Raw genomic sequence first — 19196 nt, 5'->3', positions numbered from 1 at the left:
TTTGGTTGAGACTGAGAAAATTGGAAGAAGAGCAGTGAGGGGTGAAGTATGGAAGCTTAGTAGAATGGTGGAATGGCTATGGCAACAGAAGTCTAGAGTAAACTGGACAACTAATGGAGACAAAAACACTAAGTTTTTTCATGTTATGGCCAGCAGTATGAGGAGTAGCAATGCTATTAATTCCATCATAGTTGAAGGGGAGGTTGTAGAGGATCCTGATAAGGTAAAGTATGAGGTTTTACAACACTTCAAAAGGCAGTTTTCTGAAAGCTGGGTAGGAAGACCAGTGTTGGGAGGGTTATTTAAATCAGTCCAGTCAAGCTATGTATTTCATGATCTTGAAGCTATGTTCTCTAAAGATGAAATATGGGTAGCAGTTAAGAAGTGCAATGGTGATAGGGCAAGGCTCTTGGCCCTGATGGGTTTGATCTCCTCTTTTTTCAGAAATTCTGGAAGTCGGTTCAACCTGAGGTCATGCATTTTTTGAGGGATTTTCATGCCACTAGCAGACTCTCCTATGGGATCAACGGCTCCTTTATCACTCTTATCTCTAAGACTGATAATCCCCTTGGTTTGTCTGATTATAGGCCCATTAGTTTGGTGGGTAGTTTGTACAAGATTCTCTCTAAAGTGTTGGCCCATAGACTCAAGAGAGTACTTCCTTTAGTTATTGGAGAAACACAATCTGTGTTTTTTTTTTTTTTTTTTTTTTTTTTGCGGGGGAGGGAAGGGGGGAGAAGTATATTGGATGGGGTGTTTATTGCTAATGAAATAGTTGATGGCTAGATAAAAACTAGAAGGAAATGTGTGATTATCAAACTTGACTTTGAGAAGGCTTATGATTCAATTAATTGGAAATTCCTATTCTCTATGTTGTATAATTTTGGCTTGGGATTAAAGTGGATTTCTTGGATGAGGGAATGCATCTCCACAGCAAGATTGTCTGTTTTAGTTAATGGCTCACCCACAGAGGAGTTTTCACTACAGAAAGGTCTCGGACAAGGTGATTCCCTATCTCCTTTCCTCTTCAATTTAGTGGCAGAAGGTCTGAATATCTTAATGAGCAGAGCCTATGAGCAAGGCATCATCAACGGGGTAAAAGTGGGGGTAAACGAGGTAGTAATTTCCCATCTCCAATTTGCAGATGACTCTATAATATTTTGTGAGGCGGAAATGGATCAAATAGTGCACACCAAGAGGATCCTGAGATGCTTTGAAATTTTGTCTGGAATGAGAATTAACTTCCACAAGAGTGTTGTGTGTGGAGTTGGTGTAGATGAGGAAACCTTGGCTTCTTTCACAGATACTCTGAATTGCAAGGTTCATGGCCTACCACTCAAATTTTTGGGTCTTCCCTTAGGTGCTAATCTAGGAAGGAAATCAACTTGGAAGCCAGTTTTGAATAAAGTAAGATCTAGGTTGGCTGGGTGGAAGAGAAGGCTCCTATCCTTTGCAGGTAGATTAACTTTAATTAAGTCTGTATTATCTAGCCTTCCAATTTACTATCTATCTATGTTCAAAATGCCTACTGGAGTGGTTAGAGAGATTGAAAGGCTTGAAGCTTCTTTCCTGTGGGGTGGGAATGGTTTAAAGAGGAAGGTTCATCTGGTGAAATGGGCTGAAGTAACCAAAAGTATGGATCAAGGTGGTTTGGGGATTAAGAGAATTAAGGATATCAATGCAAGCTTATTGTTTAAATGGTGGTGGAAATTTGGATGTGAAGTAAATGCTCTATGGAGAAGATTGTTATGCAGCAAGTAAATGTTTGAAGAAAATAATTGGATCCCAACTGTGAACTCTTCATCTAGATACTCAAGAATTTGGAGTGATGTTCTTGCCATTGTAGGTCAAAATCAACCTCTTAAGGAGTTCTATTTGGTGCAGTTTCAAATAAAGGTTGGGAATGGGTGTAGAATAAAGTTTTGGCATGATAAGTGGGCTGGTGTTAGGTGCCTTAAAGATGAGTACCCTAGACTGTTTAGTTTGTCTAATGACAAGGAGGCCACACTGTCTGTTTTTTATACAAGGAAATCCAGTTTAGAGGAGTGGAACTTCTCTTTCAGAAGGGATTTATATGATTGGGAGAAGGCTGAGGTCACCAGTTTGGCTACTGGGTTGAGGGAGGCTCCTTCACTAAGTCTTGATGTAGAAGATTGTGCTATGTGGAAGGGTTCTACTGATGACAGCTTTAAGGTTTCTGATATGTATAGGTTCACTGACTCTCTTTTGGGCCTTCATCTCAAAATTTGTAAGTTCGTTTGGAATAAGAGCATTCCCCTCAAAGTTCAATTCTTGGGTTGGTTGGCATGGAGGAACAGAGTTAAAACAGGGAATCTCCTAAAACATATGGGTGTCCTTCATAACAGTGATTGTATCTTATGTGTCTTCTGCAAAACTGAAAATGAATCTGCCTCTCATGTCCTCTTACATTGTCCATTTTCATGGAAAGTATGGTCAGATTTGCTGCTTTGGTGGGGGTGTTTTTGGGTGGTTCCAAGGTCTATTAACTGTTTATTTCATTGGTGGTTAGGTTGGAATCATAAGAAATTGGTTAGGAGATTGTGGAGGGCCTTACCTTCTATTGCTCTCTGGTCCATTTGGAAGTTAAGAAATGATTGTCTATTCAATGGAGTGCAGCCTTGTGGGTCTGAGTTATGTGAGCTTATTGAGTTGAGATTTGCTCTATGGGTTAAAGCTTCTGCAAAGGGACTTCTGTACTCTGTATTGGATTTAATCAATAATCTGGATCAAATAAAGGAATGCTGTTGAGGGTTATTTGCTGATAGTTTGGTCTGTTTCTGTTATGCTGCTATCTGATTCTATTGCTTTTGGTACTATCTGATTATGCTGTTATCTGTTTCTATTCAGCTGCAATACCTGTTTGGGCTGCAATGTCTGTTTCCGTTTCTGTTCAGCTGCCATCTGTGTAGGTTGTTTCTGATGTTGTGGGTGCCATGTTGGATTGTTTGGGCAAACCTGTTACTGGAGGTTGAGTTCTGCTTGTAAGAAGAGTATTTTGGTTGTCCTGCGAGCTCTGCTCACTCTGTATCTGGGTTGCTATTTTTTTGGTTGCAGTTGTATCAGTGATGTCTTACTTGTTTTGATGATTGGTACCTTGATCTGCCACTATTTGGTGTGTTTGGGCTGCTGCTGTTTGGTCTACCACTATTTGGTGTGTTTAGGCTGCTGCTGTTTTGGTGTCTGTTGAGGTGGATGTGTTTTGGGGCTGCCTGTGCAATACCTGATTCAGGTGGTTCAGTGCAATACCTGATTTAGCATTTCCTGCCTGTGCATTACCTGATTCAAGAAGATTATGCTGCATCAGTGTCTAGCATTCATGCCATGTCATTGTTAAATCCTCTTTTTGTCGGTGTATATGTTGGTCTCTCACCAACAGTTGTTAGGTTGGTGCTGGCTTATGATGGCCTTTACATCATCCCCCCCCCCCCCCCCCAATCTTTATTGATGTTTTCCCTCATCAATAAAGTTTGTGTTGATCAAAAAAAAAAAAATGTATTGTGTTTTATTTTGTTTAATGCAATTTTTATTTATTTTGTAACTTTGACTAAAGTTTGTGATTGATAGGCAGTGGAAAAAAACACGCGCGCACACACAAATGTACATTGTTGGTGTATCTGTGCTATTTTAGCACAGTAAATATTACACACCAGTAGAGCAGCTTATAACAATCTATGGCCTCGTTTGGAAAGTGGCTATTTTAGTATGCTATTTTAGTTTTTGGCTATTTTAAGTAGGCTAAAATTTGTGTGTTTGAGAAGATGATTGGATTTTTTTGTGGTTGGATATGATGTTTGTGAGAGAAAAAATGAAATGATTATGAATTTGATGTGATATTTTGTCTTATTAGTTATTTTAGCCTATTTTGTCTTTTTGTGATTTTTAGCCTAAATTTGGCTATTTTTTTTCTTCCCAAACACCCCCATAGAATGCACTTTTGTTGAAAATAACACAAAAAACACTACACCAATAGAGATGCTCTTAGTAATTCAAGATGTATTACATTTATAAATTATAAATGTTCTCATCAGCTTTAGGTACTTTTATTCAACTATTGAAATAGTAAAATGTAAAACAGTTTAAAATTGCAACGACCCAAGGAACCTGAGGTTTACCAATGAGAAGCGCTTCATAGCTTCACACCAAGTCCTCAGTGACATATTATGAATATGCTTAAGTAGGATTAAGTAGAGTTGTTACCTAGTGGGAACTTTCCTCGTATTGTTATCTTAAAAGGTTTCACTAAATTCATCGAGTTGTGCCAAAGAATAATTATTAAATGGAATTCCTAGTCTGCTTGATGAGGAGACTCAATAAATTATAAAAGAAGTGGTGTGTGGTCCAACGACTAGTTCTCTTCTTGACTGGAAGCAAGCAGGAAAAACTGGATGTTACCTTTTTGTTTCCCAAATATGCTGACCATTCTTAGCTGCTCATCTCATACCATAACTAACCATTATAATCTTTGAACAAGAATAGTCTTATGCCATCTAAAAACATAGAATGAAACAGTGAAACCGATTTACAGTCACTGTCTTTGTAAAGATCCATAAGCCATCAAAGAAACATGCCTCAATTTTTTTTTTTTTAAATTACATAGAAATTAAGAAATTATATCCTATAAAAGTAAACAGAGATTGTTAGGATGATAATTAGATAAAACTCTTGTATTCTATAGTTCAACAAGCCATATAAAAAAATAAAAAAAAGCCTTCGAATTTTCGATATAATTTTTTGAGAAATTAAAACAGGTAATTGCACAAGATTGAAGATATTGTTCTCCCTGATTTTCCTTCAAATGTCTCGAAATAAAAAGGGGTGACTATGCTTCTATGGTTACAGACAATATTTCTAAAAACACCAAGTCATTACCATGGCACAGCATATATTCCATTAAAGGCAATAAAGGATTACAGTCTTCAGTGTAACAGTGATAAAATAGGACAACCATGCAAATTATGCTCAAGGTCTATATGATTGATGAAGATATGAGCATCAAATTCCCCTTAAAGTAAATTTTAGTTTCATAAATCCCCTCAAAGAAAGGGTTAATAACATGTATATCCTACACACAAACCTTAACTAAACTAGTAGCTAGATTAAAGAATCAAGAGTTTTTTTTTTTTTTCGCCAGTAGATTAAAGCATAAAGAGGTTCACCATGTCACATCTTTTCTTCCAAACCTTGTCAGACTTTCTTTGCTCAATAATGCTAGGGATCATGAAAAGCCACAACCCTCTCACATTAGGCACTAAAATTAATGTCTAAAACCTACTCTACAATTGAACTCATAACCTTGATTAACTTTGTTTATCTGCAGAAAAAATTAAATTTGAGAATAGCAGTAACGAAGGCTTTAAAGCAATTGGCTCTCATACTTCAATAAGGAGGTATACCCAATAATTCTCCCCCTACCGACTTAGGTGAAGACATCAACTATACCCGCCAAAGTTCGACACTTTAAATATTTGTCTCTCGACAAAGTCTTTGTCAACATATCCAAAATATTATCATCTGTGTGAACATTTTCGAGTTGTAATAATTTCAAATCTAACACATCACGAATCCAATGGTATCTCACATCAATGTGTTTCGATCTCGAACGAAAAGTAGATTTTTTACTCAAGTGAATTGCACTTTGACTATCACAATAAAGCACATACCTTTCTTGCTTCAAACCCAACTCTTCTTTGCAAGCTTCCGTAATGGTAATAAATTCAACTTCGATAGTTGAGAGAGCAACACATTTTTGTAATTTAGATTGCCATGCCATAACTCCTTCTGCAAAAGTCATCAAATATCCCAAAGTAGATTTCCTAGAATCAACATCATCGGCCATATCAGAATCTGTGAACCCATCAAGCATCGGCTTACCATCTCCAAAACGCAAACACACCTTTGAAGTCCCTCGAAGATATCTTAGAATCTATTTTACCGTTGCCCAATATTCTTTACCTGGATTAGAGAGAAATTGACTCACCACACCAACAGCGTGAGCAATATCCGGCTTTATACAAACCATGGCGTACATCAAAGAACCAACCGCTGAAGTATAAGGAATTTTCAGCATCTCTTTCTTGTCTTTCTCACTTGTAGGACATTGATTCGAACTATGCTTGAAGTGACCCACAAGTGGACAACCAACCGACTTTGCTTTATCCATGTTGAACCTCTCAAAAAATTTTCAATGTAGTTTTCTTGAGATAACCAAATCAGCCCTTTCTTACGATCACGAACAATTTTCATACCAAGTATTTGCTTTGCCGGTCCCAAATCTTTCATAGCAAAAGACTTGTTCAACTCCAATTTCAACTTGTTAATCATAGTATAATCTTAACCCTCTTGACCCACAATTAACATGTCATGAACATAAAGCAAAAGAATAATAAACTTGCCATCCGGAAATTTTTTCATAAACATACAGTGGTCCGATGTGGTTTTAGAAAAACCATTAGTCATTATGAAATAGTCAAATTTTTTGTACCATTGCTGCGAGGCTTTCTTGAGACCATACAAACTTTTCTTCAATTTGCAAAAAAATTTCTCTTTCTCTTTCTCCACAAAACTTTTCAGTTGCTCCATGTAAATTTCTTCCTCAAGATCACCATGAAGAAATGCGGTCTTTATATCAAATTGTTCAACTTCAAGATTCATACTTGCAACCATGCCAAGTACAACCCAAATAGAAGACATTTTCACAACCGGTGAGAAAATCTCATCAAAATCAATACCTTTCTTTTGCCCAAAGCCTTTTCACAACGAGACGTGCTATGTACCTCAAATTCTTGCTATCATTCTTTAATTTGAAAACTCGCTTATTTTTCAGAATTTTCCTCCATTTAGGCAACTTCACTAAATCATAAGTGTGATTTTCAAGTAAGGAATTCATCTCCTCTTCCATGACCTTTTTCCAATCATCTTTCTTTGCATGTTCAATTACTTCTTGGTAGCTCTCGGGGCTCCCCTTGAGCAGATATCAATACAAATTCATTGTAAGGATACTTTCTTGAAAGTTGTCTGTGCCTTGTAGATTTCCTCAACTCAAGTTGTGGTGGCAATGCTAGAAATGGGTTTTGGAAGTTTTGGAAAAATAGATTTTTCCTTAACTTTGGTCTATTTTTTAGGTGAGACCTATGCACCACAGTTGGCAGGTCTAAGTTGTAACGCGTTCTATGCCACGTCATGATTCACGTAGTATATTTGGTTGCTCAAAACCATTATCGGGTGAATGGGAAATTGAAGCTAAAGTGAGCTCCATGAAAATGGAGTTTTTGGTGGAAATATCTTAAAGTTTGGTTTGAGGCTTGTCCCACATTGGTTTGGTGAACAATTTTTTGTGGGTTTATAAGGCATGGGTTTGTAACATGGGGAGGGCCCCAAGGAGCATTCCAAGTTTGTAGAAAGGAAAGGTTATGGGCAAATTAGGCTAGACCTATTGGACCCAAAAATAAACAAGCGCACGCCGCCGTCTGTTCGTCCGGTCTGGGCACGGGTGTGAGGTTGGGTTGGGCTTATTCGACCCAATACGAATTCTTTTTGGGGCAAAAATATTTGAATTTATTTTTTATTTTTGGAAAATAAATTCTGACCGTTTGAATTTAAATTTCAATTAGAAAATTCAATTTTTGCACATCTTCAGAATTTTTGCACAGGCTTCATATATGTCCAAACAGATCTGAATCTGCTCAAAATTCAAAACCCAAACAGATTCAAACCAAACAGTTTCTTATCTGTCCGAATAGGTATTATATCTATTCAAATAGGTTTTGCACCTGTTTAATTCAAACTGAACAGCCACTTTTTCATCTATAAATAGGCAGTCCCTCAATTGATTTTAATACTAAATTTTCATCCAAAAAATTTGATTTTGCTCTCTGCATTTTGCTACATTATTTTTCTTGTGAGAAAAAGTATAAACACTAAGTGTGTTCGTTGTGTGAATAGTTTGTAATGCTGCTACTATTCATTGTTGATCATTTTATCTTTGGAGATAGACGTCCACAATCTGAAAGCACCGTGGAGATGACGAATCTGTCTTAAGGACACAGTGTTAAACATTGGACTTGATCAAAACTTTGTTCGAGAAATTAATAAAGTAAGTTGTTAATTTATTTTCTGTTTTATTATATATTTATATCAGATTTTGATTTTGTTTTTGTAACAAAATAAAAATATGTTTTTATTTATTTATTTTTATTTACTGGTTTGATTTTTGTAATCAAACAATCTCTCTCATTTTCTTTATTTCTTCTGTTTGTTGTTAAGTACACAAACATAATTTATTCGTAATATAGTGAAGATTGTCCAACATGTGGTTCTTGAGTTGGATGCTCTTCGTCAATTTCTAGCTCAACTTCATTAGGATTAACATCATCCTCTACATCTTCAATAGGTGGTTGCACATCTCCCTCATTTTCATCATCAACCGAAGATGAAGGATATGAATCCATGTTAATGAGATCACTAGTTTTTGCCTCCAGTTGATGACCTCTGCCAAAGTCTTTAATTGTTTGGTCTTCAAGAAACACAACATCACGGCTTCGAATAACTTTCTTGTCAACCGGATCCCACAATCTATACCTGAATTCATCATGCCCATAGCCAAGAAAAATATATTGTCTTGACTTACTATCAACCTTGGACCTCTCATCCTTTGGAATGTGAACAAAAGGTCGGTATCTAAATACTCTCAAGTGCTCATAAGACATATCTTTGCAGGTCCAAACTCTTTCTGGAATATCACTATTCAAAGGATAAGAAGGGGACAAATTGATCACGTCAACCGCTGTCCTCATTGTCTCACCTCAAAAGGATCTTGGCAATTTAGCATGTGAAAGTAGACACCTTATTCTTTCCACAATGGTGTGGTTCATCCACTCGACAACGCCATTTTGTAGAGGAGTCTTCTTAACTATCTTTTGATACCGAATACCTTGGTTGTGACAATACTCATCAAATGGCCCAATGTATTCACCACCATTGTTTGATCGGATGCACTTCAATTTATGCCCTGTTTCTCTTTCAACCATTGCCTGAAATGCTTAAATACATCTAGAATCTGATCTTTAGTTTTTAGTATAAAAGCCCAAACTTTCTTTGAATAATCATCAATGAAAGTAGCAAAATAAAGTACATCATTATGTGTTCTAACTTTTAAAGAACCACAAACATCTGACTGAATCAACTCCAAAATATTTTCATTTCTAGAAACAACATTTTTATGAAAAGAAACTCTATATTGTTTACCCGTTAAACAATGAACACAAGTTTTAAGATGTGTGCCTTTCAAATCGGGTAGAAGCTCTTTCTTGAACAAAACTTGTAGCCCTTTTTCACTCATGTACCCAAGCCGTTTGTGCCACAATTCGGTAGAAGTTTCATCTTCAAGTGCATTAACAACACTTTAAATTTTTTTTTCTTGCATCAAATAAAGTATATGAGACTTCTTGCACTTAGCCACCATCAAAGAACCCTTTGTAAGCTTCCATATTTCATCACCAAATTTCTTGTTGAAGCGTTCATCATCTAGTTTCCCGGTAGAGATCAAATTAAGGCGAATTTCAGGAACATGCCTTAAATCTTTGAGCAACAACTTGCAGCCCAAATTTATTTCTAAGCAAACATCACCCATGCCAATAATCTTGGACAAACGTTCATTACCCATTCGAACAGAACCATAATTTCCTTTGGTGTAGGTACTGAAGAAATCAACTTGAGAAGTCACATGAAAAGAAACATCGGAATCAATCACTCAATTGTTCTCTTGGCCCACAAAATTGATACAATCATCTTCACAAACGACCATGAGATCACCATTGGTAGTAATCGTCGTTATGTCTTCTTACTTCTTATCTACACTTTTGTCATGCCTTTTCTCCTTGTTCTTGAGTATTCGGCATTCACGTTTCATGTGTCGTTTCTCATGGTAATAATAGTACTCAATGTCTTTCTTTGAAAAAGAACCATCTCTTGATTTGTCATGGCTTTAATCACGACCATGAGGAGTCTTAATCCTCCTTCTTGTTTTGTTTCGGCCTCTCACAACAAATGCTTTTGAATGAGAGAAACTCGCTGATTTTCTTGTAGTTTCTTCATTCAACAAACTACTAGTGACTTGGCTCATTGTGACAACTCCATCAGGCACCGAATTACTAACCGTCACAACCAAAGTCTCCCAACTTTCGGGCAAAGAACTAAGTAGCATCAACGCCTACAACTCATCATCAAATTTTTTTTTCATAGAAGCAAGTTGGTTAACAATATTCTTTATTTCATTCAAATGTTTCGAAATAGGGCTACCCTCTTTATATTTTAAATTAACCAACTTACAAAACATAAAATCTTTATTTGTGGCTGATTTTCTGTCATAAAGGCCTTCTAATTTTTTTCAAAAATCACGTGCTGAAGTTTCAGTAACAACATGATAAAACACACTGTCATCAATCCATTGACGAATAACACCAATGACTTTTCGATTAAGCCTCTTCTATTCATCATCTTGCATATCCTCGGGCTTGCCATTGTCACCCTCAATAGGCCCATACAAATCTTTACAAAATAATAAGTCCTCCATTTTAGTTTTCAAGTTACCTAATTGCTTTCATTGAAGCTAAACATACGACCCACATTCCCCTCCATTGATTTACATAAATAAATAAACCTAAATAAACCATAAGCTCTGATACCAGTTGTTAGGGAAAATATATGATTTCTCACAAGTAAATCAATCAATTGGAATAAAAACTAATGCGAAAAAATTAAATCAATAGCAATACAAGAATTTTTATGTGGTTCCCTCGATGTGAGGTATGTCCACGAGATTGAAATCCGATTCCACTATCAACCAAAAAGTTTCTAAACGATTACAAACGAGACACGAATGGTCTCACAAACCATCCTTAAGTGAATTCTAAATAATCACAAACAAACAAGAGGAAAGACCTCACCAAATAGATGAACAAAATTGTTTTCAAAATAGAGTTGTAGAAAACCCAAAATAATAACCCAAATCAACTTTGAATCAAAGATAACAACAACATCAATAAATCAAATCCATAGAATTGATCAAACACCAAACTGAAAAGCACCTAGCACGGTCACCGAGATGAATCACCTAGCGCACACACAAGCCGCTGCCTTCTTTAAAAAAATACAAAACAATACTGAAGCAATATTGTTGATTCTTTGGTATTATATCAAAACCCTAATTGTACCAAACAGATTATAAAAAAACTCATTGGGCTTCCAAAAAATTAGATATGATATATTAAAATATATTATAACCAACACCAAATCAAATTAAATTCTTTTAATAAACCAATTGAGTCTCACACTCCAATACGGAGGTATACCCAACAATATAGTACATACATACTATTGCAATAGTACAACATTTATCATTCCAAATTATTGGTGTTAGGAAAGGGGTTCACTTAGTTATCTTTAGTTGGCATCTCTTGAGGAGTTAGGGAAGGCTTCAGAGGCATTTGCACTAGTTCAATATTTCCTTCAAGCATTTCTACAACTTTATTCATCGCAGGACAATCATCAGGCTTCATTTGTGTGCACCATAATGTTGTTATTATCATTTTTCTTATCATCTACCTTTCTTCCTCTGTGCTTTCTCTCATTTCCACGTCCTTCCCTTCTTTAAATTGGTCATAAACCCAAGAAGGGAAGTAAATTTGGCTTGTATGATCAGCAAATGCATTCAAGTTTCTCCTTTTACCTGCCATTTTCATCAATAACATTCCAAAACTATAAACATCAACTTTGTAGGAAACATGTCCAATGTTTTTGTAGAACAATTCTAGAGCCATGTAGCCCGTTATTCCTCTTGCTGCAGTCACATACACATTGCTATTATCTGTTGGATACAATTTCGCAAGCCCAAAGTCGGAAACTTTTGGAGTGAAATTCTCGTCTAAAAGAATGTTATGAGGCTTGATGTCAAAATGTAAAATTTGCATATCACAAACCCGATGCAAGTATTCAATCCCACGGGCCACGCCAAGAGAAATCTCATACATTTGCTTGCAACTCAAAGATATATTTCCTTCTTAGGAAAAAATGTACTTTTCAAGAGACCCATTAGCACGCTTAGATTCTTTAGCACAAAATTCCATTAGTTGTACCACATTGACATGATGAATTCTTCCAATGGTAGCAACTTCATTGATGAAATCTTGGCCATTAGCTTTGGGCTTATTTAATATCTTTATTGCCACAATATGATCACTTTGAAGTTTTCCTTTGTATACACAACCATAGCCTCCTTCCCCCAACTTGTCCTTGAAACCTTTGGTCATCATCTTAATGTTCCAATAAGAGTACCTAATAGGCATGAGGTTATTCTAACTTTGTAAGAAACCTTCAATGGTATCAAACATTGATAAATGCCTTGTCCGAAACTTATAGATTAAAAATGCAAATAAGCATAGCATCCCACATGAAGCTCTGGCCCCAAGTATAATTCCTGCCCAGGGAGATCAAAACATGAACAAATAAGAAGAAGAAGAAATCGTTTTTCTATACCAATAGAATCATACGTTGAATTCTTCTATCTTTTGTTATTGGATTTTGGTTCTCCATGTCTTTTAGGTTGTGTTTGATTCATAAATTTTGAGAGAGATTTGGAAAGAAACAAGATTAAGAAATGTAGGTAAAACAATATTTCATTTACATTTTTCTTACCTTTTTCTTTTCTCGATTAAAATCTCTCTCCAAATTCATGAAACGAAGACAATCTTAACTTTAGATTTTCGAACTTTATAGTAAAAAGAAGAAATGTTACCTGTGATTATTAGTGGAGGAAGGACATAGTCTGAAAGAAAAAATGTACCAAAGATTCAGTGAAGTGACCAAGGCAGTTTAAAAAAAAAAAAAAAAGTTGAACTAAAGAGTGCTTACAGGCAATCATCTCCAAGGGATCTGCATTTTTTTTTTTTTTGGACAAACAAATTATGTTTATGTTAGCAAACTGAAGTCATTAATCTTAAAATAAAAAAATAAAATAAAATAAACTCAGGAGATAGTTTAAGGTATTTCTTTCTATATAAAAGATAAAAAATAAAATAAAATCTTTGAGGCTAATCCCCAAACACAATATGTTGGCAGCCTTACATTTTTTGGCCTTTAAACGTCAGTTTAGGTGCCTGTTAAATCATAGAAACAGAAAAAAGCAATGTGCAGAAATAAGCCGCCGAAAAAAACAATGTACACAAACTCTGTGTGGATTTTTGCTGGGGTGGGTTCACACATTGAATTTGCCTGTAAACATTTATTTATGTGCTTTATTTCTATCCACCTAGTATTCCTTTTACAGAAAATATTTGTAAGTCTCTCTTTCGTAAAAAATCTTGTTTGAAGATAACTAAGTTTTGGACTAACATTCAGTAGAATTTTGAATTTGAGTAGTAATTAGAAGTATACGAAAAAACTCGGAAAACTAAGCTCTATCTGTTGGTTGGTTTTTTTTTTTTTTTCCAATATTTTTGTTTGGTTCTATGTCTTAAAATTATGGATTCGATAGGATTGATTTGGTTCTTGATTTAGGACATGTTTAAATTGACCCAAGCCAAGTCCCAAACTTACATATATTAATAAGAGTATATATATGCTAAGTTGTTTTCATATAATTAGTATGAAGTAAATACTAAGGTAGATATTGCTATATCTAATCATGCCATGTAATAAGAGGAAAAAAAAAAAACAAATCAGACTTTTTTATTTTTTTTTATAACCATCGTATATTTGTATTGGAATCATAGTGAATGTTCGTGGTATTTAGCTTGTATTAAAACTTGAAATAATGCTGTGCTTTCTTTTGAATTATGTTAAAATGACCCAGACTTGGTTATTGTAAACTTTTATTGTTGATTATTTATTTACTTACAAAAATATATGACTTATAATGAAGGAAGATTGAAATGGAGGCTACTTTTTTCAAAATTAAATTATTCACTTATTTTTAGTAAAGTGGAATTGTGTTCCAATCCAAATTAACTCAAGTTATATTGAGTTTGTTTGTTAGTTTGGTTTGAATTTAATGGGAGATTGGTTTAGTCATAGATCCAAAAATTTTGAATTGATTCTAATTGGTTTGGTTATGAGTTTAGTGTGAACTTGAATCAAATCGATCCATACACACCTAACAATTTGTGAAAATAAAAAACCAAAACGAAAAACTCCTATTTTTCTTTCCTTACAGCTACCAAAAAAAGATGGGCAAAATATATTTGTATTTTAGTTATTGCGTCATTTTAATCGTTGTAAGTTCAATTAACTCGATTTTGACAATAAATTTATGATTTTATCTCAATTTAGTTTAATTAATTACAACGGTTAGTATTTTTTTAATAGAAACTGTGCACATAAAAAACAAGTATCATGCTCTTAGAGACAAAAGTATAAACTTGTTCAATTTAGTAAGTTACTCTTAACCAAATTAATAACCATTTTCCATCAAAAACACTAATGGACAGGGACAGACCCAGAATTTTCATATAGGGGGGAACATATAAATACTAACAAAAATTTCAAATAGAAAATATATGAATTACAAATAACAATTTTTTACTGATATATAAAAAACAAAAATAAGACGAAAACATATATAAATAAACATTTCTTTTTAGAAAAATTCTAATATACATCTCCTTAAAAAAGATGTACCATGTGCACCCTTAGTTATGCCACTTTTTTCTTTAGTTATGATTAAGTTTCTTCTTTAGTTATACCTTTTATTGTGTTTAATTATGACAATTTTTTTTATTATTATTTAGTTATGACTCAAAAAATTAAAATTATGCCATTTTTATTTTTATTTTTTTATAATTATAAGGTATATATGGTCCACGTCCTTATTGTGTTTCCCTTCTTTTTATGAACATTGAGTTACAAAAGGCAACTATAAAAAAAACAATCCATTTACTAAGTGAGCTATCTTGAGTTGTACTTGACACTCTTTCATATCATTAAAAATATCTATAAGCGACTTTAAAATCTTGCAAAACGTCTTCATCAATTAATATGATCAATAACTAACTGACTCATTTTATTATATGGAAATAGGACTTGCAATCAATGGTAGTTATATAAAACTAATTTTTTATTATATTTTGTCTAATTTTATACCTTGATCCAATGTTTTATAGATACAAAGGAGCAACCACTTAAATTTTAAAAAAATTCTAGAGAAGATGACCATTTAAAATTTGTAAAGCAAATACTTAGAGGGAATGAGACTTTGTCATTTGAAAATAATTATAATTAATACTATTATAACAAACGATTTTTTTTGAAATCATAGCGCGCGATCAGCCACTCTAGGTCCATCATTGCTAGCGTATTATCAATTAGATTAAATTGACATAAAATATAAAAGTTAGAGTTAAAATTAAGCTAATTAAAATTGTAGAGATCAAAATAATATAAGGGTGAATTACACTAACTGTCCCGTAGTTTAGGACTTGTGTCCTTTTGGTCTCTGACTTTTCAATTGTGATACATTTGACCTTAATTTTGAATCTCGTTTCAAATAAGGACAACTGAAGATATTGTTGCTCTATTTCAATGGCAAAGTCCTCAATTTGATAAAATATCAACTAGTTTGATGATGATCATGTAATGGGGGATGTTTTGTTGATTTTTTTATGGTTATCATGTAATAGATGGTTGTATTTGTTGTTAAGAAATATTTTTAGAAGGTTATCATGTAACGAATGGTTATTAAGCTTTTAATGTATAATCGATATGTTTAATATATGAATGTCATTAGTTTTGAATAGGGGTGCAACTTGGGCGGGCTCAACTCGAGCAACCCGAACCCAGCCCGATTTTTTTTAAGGCTTAGACAAGATATTTTTAAATTTGGTACGGGCTTGGACAAAAATTCAGAAGTCCGAATTAAATTTGGACAAGTTTGGGCAAAGACATCAAACAACCCGAGCAATCCGAAGTCCGACTTATACATATATAGATATATAAAAATATTAAATATACATATAAATTATTAGTCATTACATGATATTAAAGTAATTTAGATTATTAAATCATATTGAATATATATAATTATATATATAAATAACATAAAATCTTCCTTTTTTATTTTCACTCATAAATTGTAATTATAGCGATGTGGAGAAGTAGTTTTGAAATACTCTTTGGATCCAATGGGACGCTCAAGATCCTCAGCTAGCAACCTGAAAAGGAATGAACACTTCAGTCGGTGGTGCCGGAATTAGCACTCCGGCGGACAAGTTAGTTTGTGCTCTCTTGTTTACTTCTATCTTAAGTTAAGCTTGCTAGTTCTCACGTACCTCTCTTTAGTTGACGTTCTTCTATTTATATCTTTTCTTGGGCCTCAGGGTTGGTCCCACCTTTAATCCACCGTGTAACTATTTACTCGGCTCCTTTTGTTGCAAACCGCTCTTCATTCGGCTCCTCGCTCAATTGGTTATGTGGCTGATTAGGATACTTCTGGATTTGTATAAGACGGGGCTGAATACAATGTATATATCTCGACTCTCTAAGTTCACTTATTCAGCCTCTTTGCATCCCCTAATACTCGACCCCCACAATTGCCCCCCAAACATTCCACTAACAACAGTTAGCTGGTGTGTTTCGTTTCGAACTCGAAAAGTTAGAGCCGAAATTCGGCGGCTAACCTCATTCCAACACGAATGTCAGAGCTTACACGCCTTTCGGTCATCATTACAACTTCCCCCCCCCCTTTGTACGCTTCTTCCATTTATTGTGATTTAAAATTTTGTTGTCTTTTCGAATGCATGCACATTTTTGAATACTTGAAGCTTTGGTGTGCCTTCCGATTCACCTCTGCAACCTCTTTTTTTCCCTCATTGTCTTCTCCGCCTCTTGTAAGTTCTCTTCCTCTCTACTTCGAATCCCGTTTCCTGGTTTGGTTTTAGTTTAGCGTACTCCATAGATTGACGAAAATGGAAAAGCATCTGAAAGACCTCCTTTCTGCGAATCGAGCCTCTGGCTTTCGACACCATTTTTCCATCCCTGATGACGTCCGTCTGTCACTCATGACAGACAGCACCCTTGATATGGATAGGGCTGATGAAAGCACAATTGTCTTCCCTCTCTTATCAATTGTAGAGGGCGGAGTCCGTTTCCCCCTTCACCCATTCCTTAGGGCCATCCTTCGCCATTGGGGTCTAATCCCTTCCCAACCTAATGTAAATTTTTTTCGAATCATAATGGGAATCATAGAGTTAAACCGTCGCCTTAGGATTAATCTCGACATACCTGTTATTCGGCATTGTTATGCCTTGGCCAAGTCATCTGGCCGGCATGGGCGCTATTTCCTTAGGGCCAAGGACACCGACCATCAATTAGTGACTATGCTTTCCAGCTCTAGCAAGCGAGTCGATGATGTCATGGTCGTTGTCTGAGGTAACTAGGAATTCGGCAAAGGCGAGGACCGCCTAGATCCTATTCCTAGACGGAGAGGCGAACCAGGTGGCCATATAGCTCCTTGCGTTTATCTTTCTTATATTTACTCGGCTTTATTTTTGCAGTCTCATGGTTTTACTTGTGCAGGAAACGATTTGAAGAAAGTTTTGGTTTCAACCGATGATGCCGTTCTTGCAGAAATTAAAGTCGCGCTCCAATACTTTTGTCGTCCAAGCCTTCAGAAACAAGGGAGGGCGGCCCACATTCTTCTTCGATATGAGCCGACGTATACGACATTTTCGGTGGCAGAAAGCATCCCAGTTCCGAGGGGCAAAGAGTTTCTTATGGCCCTTATCTTAACCAACTTCAAAAACTTAAGGCAAGTTGGTTTGGACGGATTCGATTCAGAGCAGGTGGAGGTAACTGAAGAGGTTGCTGAGGAGTCAAACCAATCTGAAGTCGAAGTAGATGAGGCTTTGAAGTTGGCCTTTAAGGAAGCCGGCCTTAATTCATCCAACCCATCGTCCACCTCAGGCCGAGGGGACGTTTCCTTTGACGACATCTTTACAGGTTTTGAAGACCTTCCTAGCGTGTACCCTAAGGACATGGCTGGGTTGTCACTCACACAACTTACCAAGAAGAAAAAGGCCAAAATAATGGCCACTCGGCGGAGAGCCGAGGCCATTCGATCAGAAATTCCACCCGCTGCCGATGTTGAGCCCTCCTAGCCTGTTGTCGAGGAAGAGACGGCTCAAACCCAAATAGCTGAGCTTGAGTGGGTAGAGCAGGCGAATCAGGAGGTTGAGCAAAAAGAGGAGAAATGCCCCGCCAAGAAAGAAGCCGAGTCCGCTGAAGAGCAAGTCGATAAACGGCCACGCATTGATGAATCGGATTTGGTTGTTCCGTTCACTGTTTAACCAAAGATAAGGAACATGCCGATTTCCTCTAACGCATCGACTTTAAAAAACCCGACTGTGGCCTTGAGCATGGCCTCTTTGATCTCCCTGCCGGTTGACAAAGCCGTATTTCAGGCCGAGCCAGATCTACTTTCGATCGCATTGGCCATTCAGTTGGCTTTATTGGCACATGCTTTATATGCAGTCTTCCGCCTAAATACATATATTTTTAATATTATTTAACTCTATTTCCTTATTTTACAGACGGTGGGCAGGATAGCCGAAATAGGCCACCGTCAACATGACGCTATAGAACAGATCGCCTTGCTGAAAACCGAAGTTGAAAATGAAAAGAGCAAGGCTGTGGAAGCCTCTCAGAGAGCCAATTCTAAAGCGGCAAAAGCGGCGAAGGAACGTGCAAGGGCCGACTCTGAGGTCGAGAACGCGAGGAACTCCGACCAGTTAAGGCTGTCTGCCGAAGACAGGGCAAAAGCGAGTGAGGACGCGCTCCAGCTAGCCAAGGAGGTGATTGCCAAGTTGGAAGCCGACTTGGAAGAATCGAAAAAGGCAAAGGAAAAAACTGACTCCAAGGTTTCTAAAGCGTTCCAGGCTTGACAAGAAGCCGCCTTGGAGAGCTATCGGATGAAGTGCCCAAATTCGAGAACTGGGGCTTCAAACATAGCTGGCTCAAAGCCCTTGCTGGCGCGAATGTGACATTGGCCCAGCCGATTCCATTCGAGCAAATGGACGTTGAACCGCTGGCGTCTGACCTTGAGGATTGACTAGGGTGACATTTTAATTTTTGCTAGGCATCTTCCATGCAAGGTTGTAGCTTTTTGTTTAGCAGATTTCTGTTAATTTAAG

The 19196-nt window shown here is 36.2% G+C and overlaps 1 pseudogene; it reads right to left on the bottom strand.

Annotated features, from left to right (window-relative positions):
• Positions 1-11618: 11618 nt before the first annotated feature.
• LOC145798060 (rust resistance kinase Lr10 pseudogene) lies at positions 11619-12047 on the bottom strand (annotated as a pseudogene).
• Positions 12048-19196: the final 7149 nt, after the last annotated feature.

This window comes from Camellia sinensis, chromosome 8 (assembly GCF_055761805.1).
Source record: "Camellia sinensis isolate YWXY chromosome 8, ASM5576180v1, whole genome shotgun sequence".
Lineage (NCBI taxonomy): Eukaryota > Viridiplantae > Streptophyta > Magnoliopsida > Ericales > Theaceae > Camellia > Camellia sinensis.
This window is presented reverse-complemented; position numbering and strand designations above follow the sequence as displayed.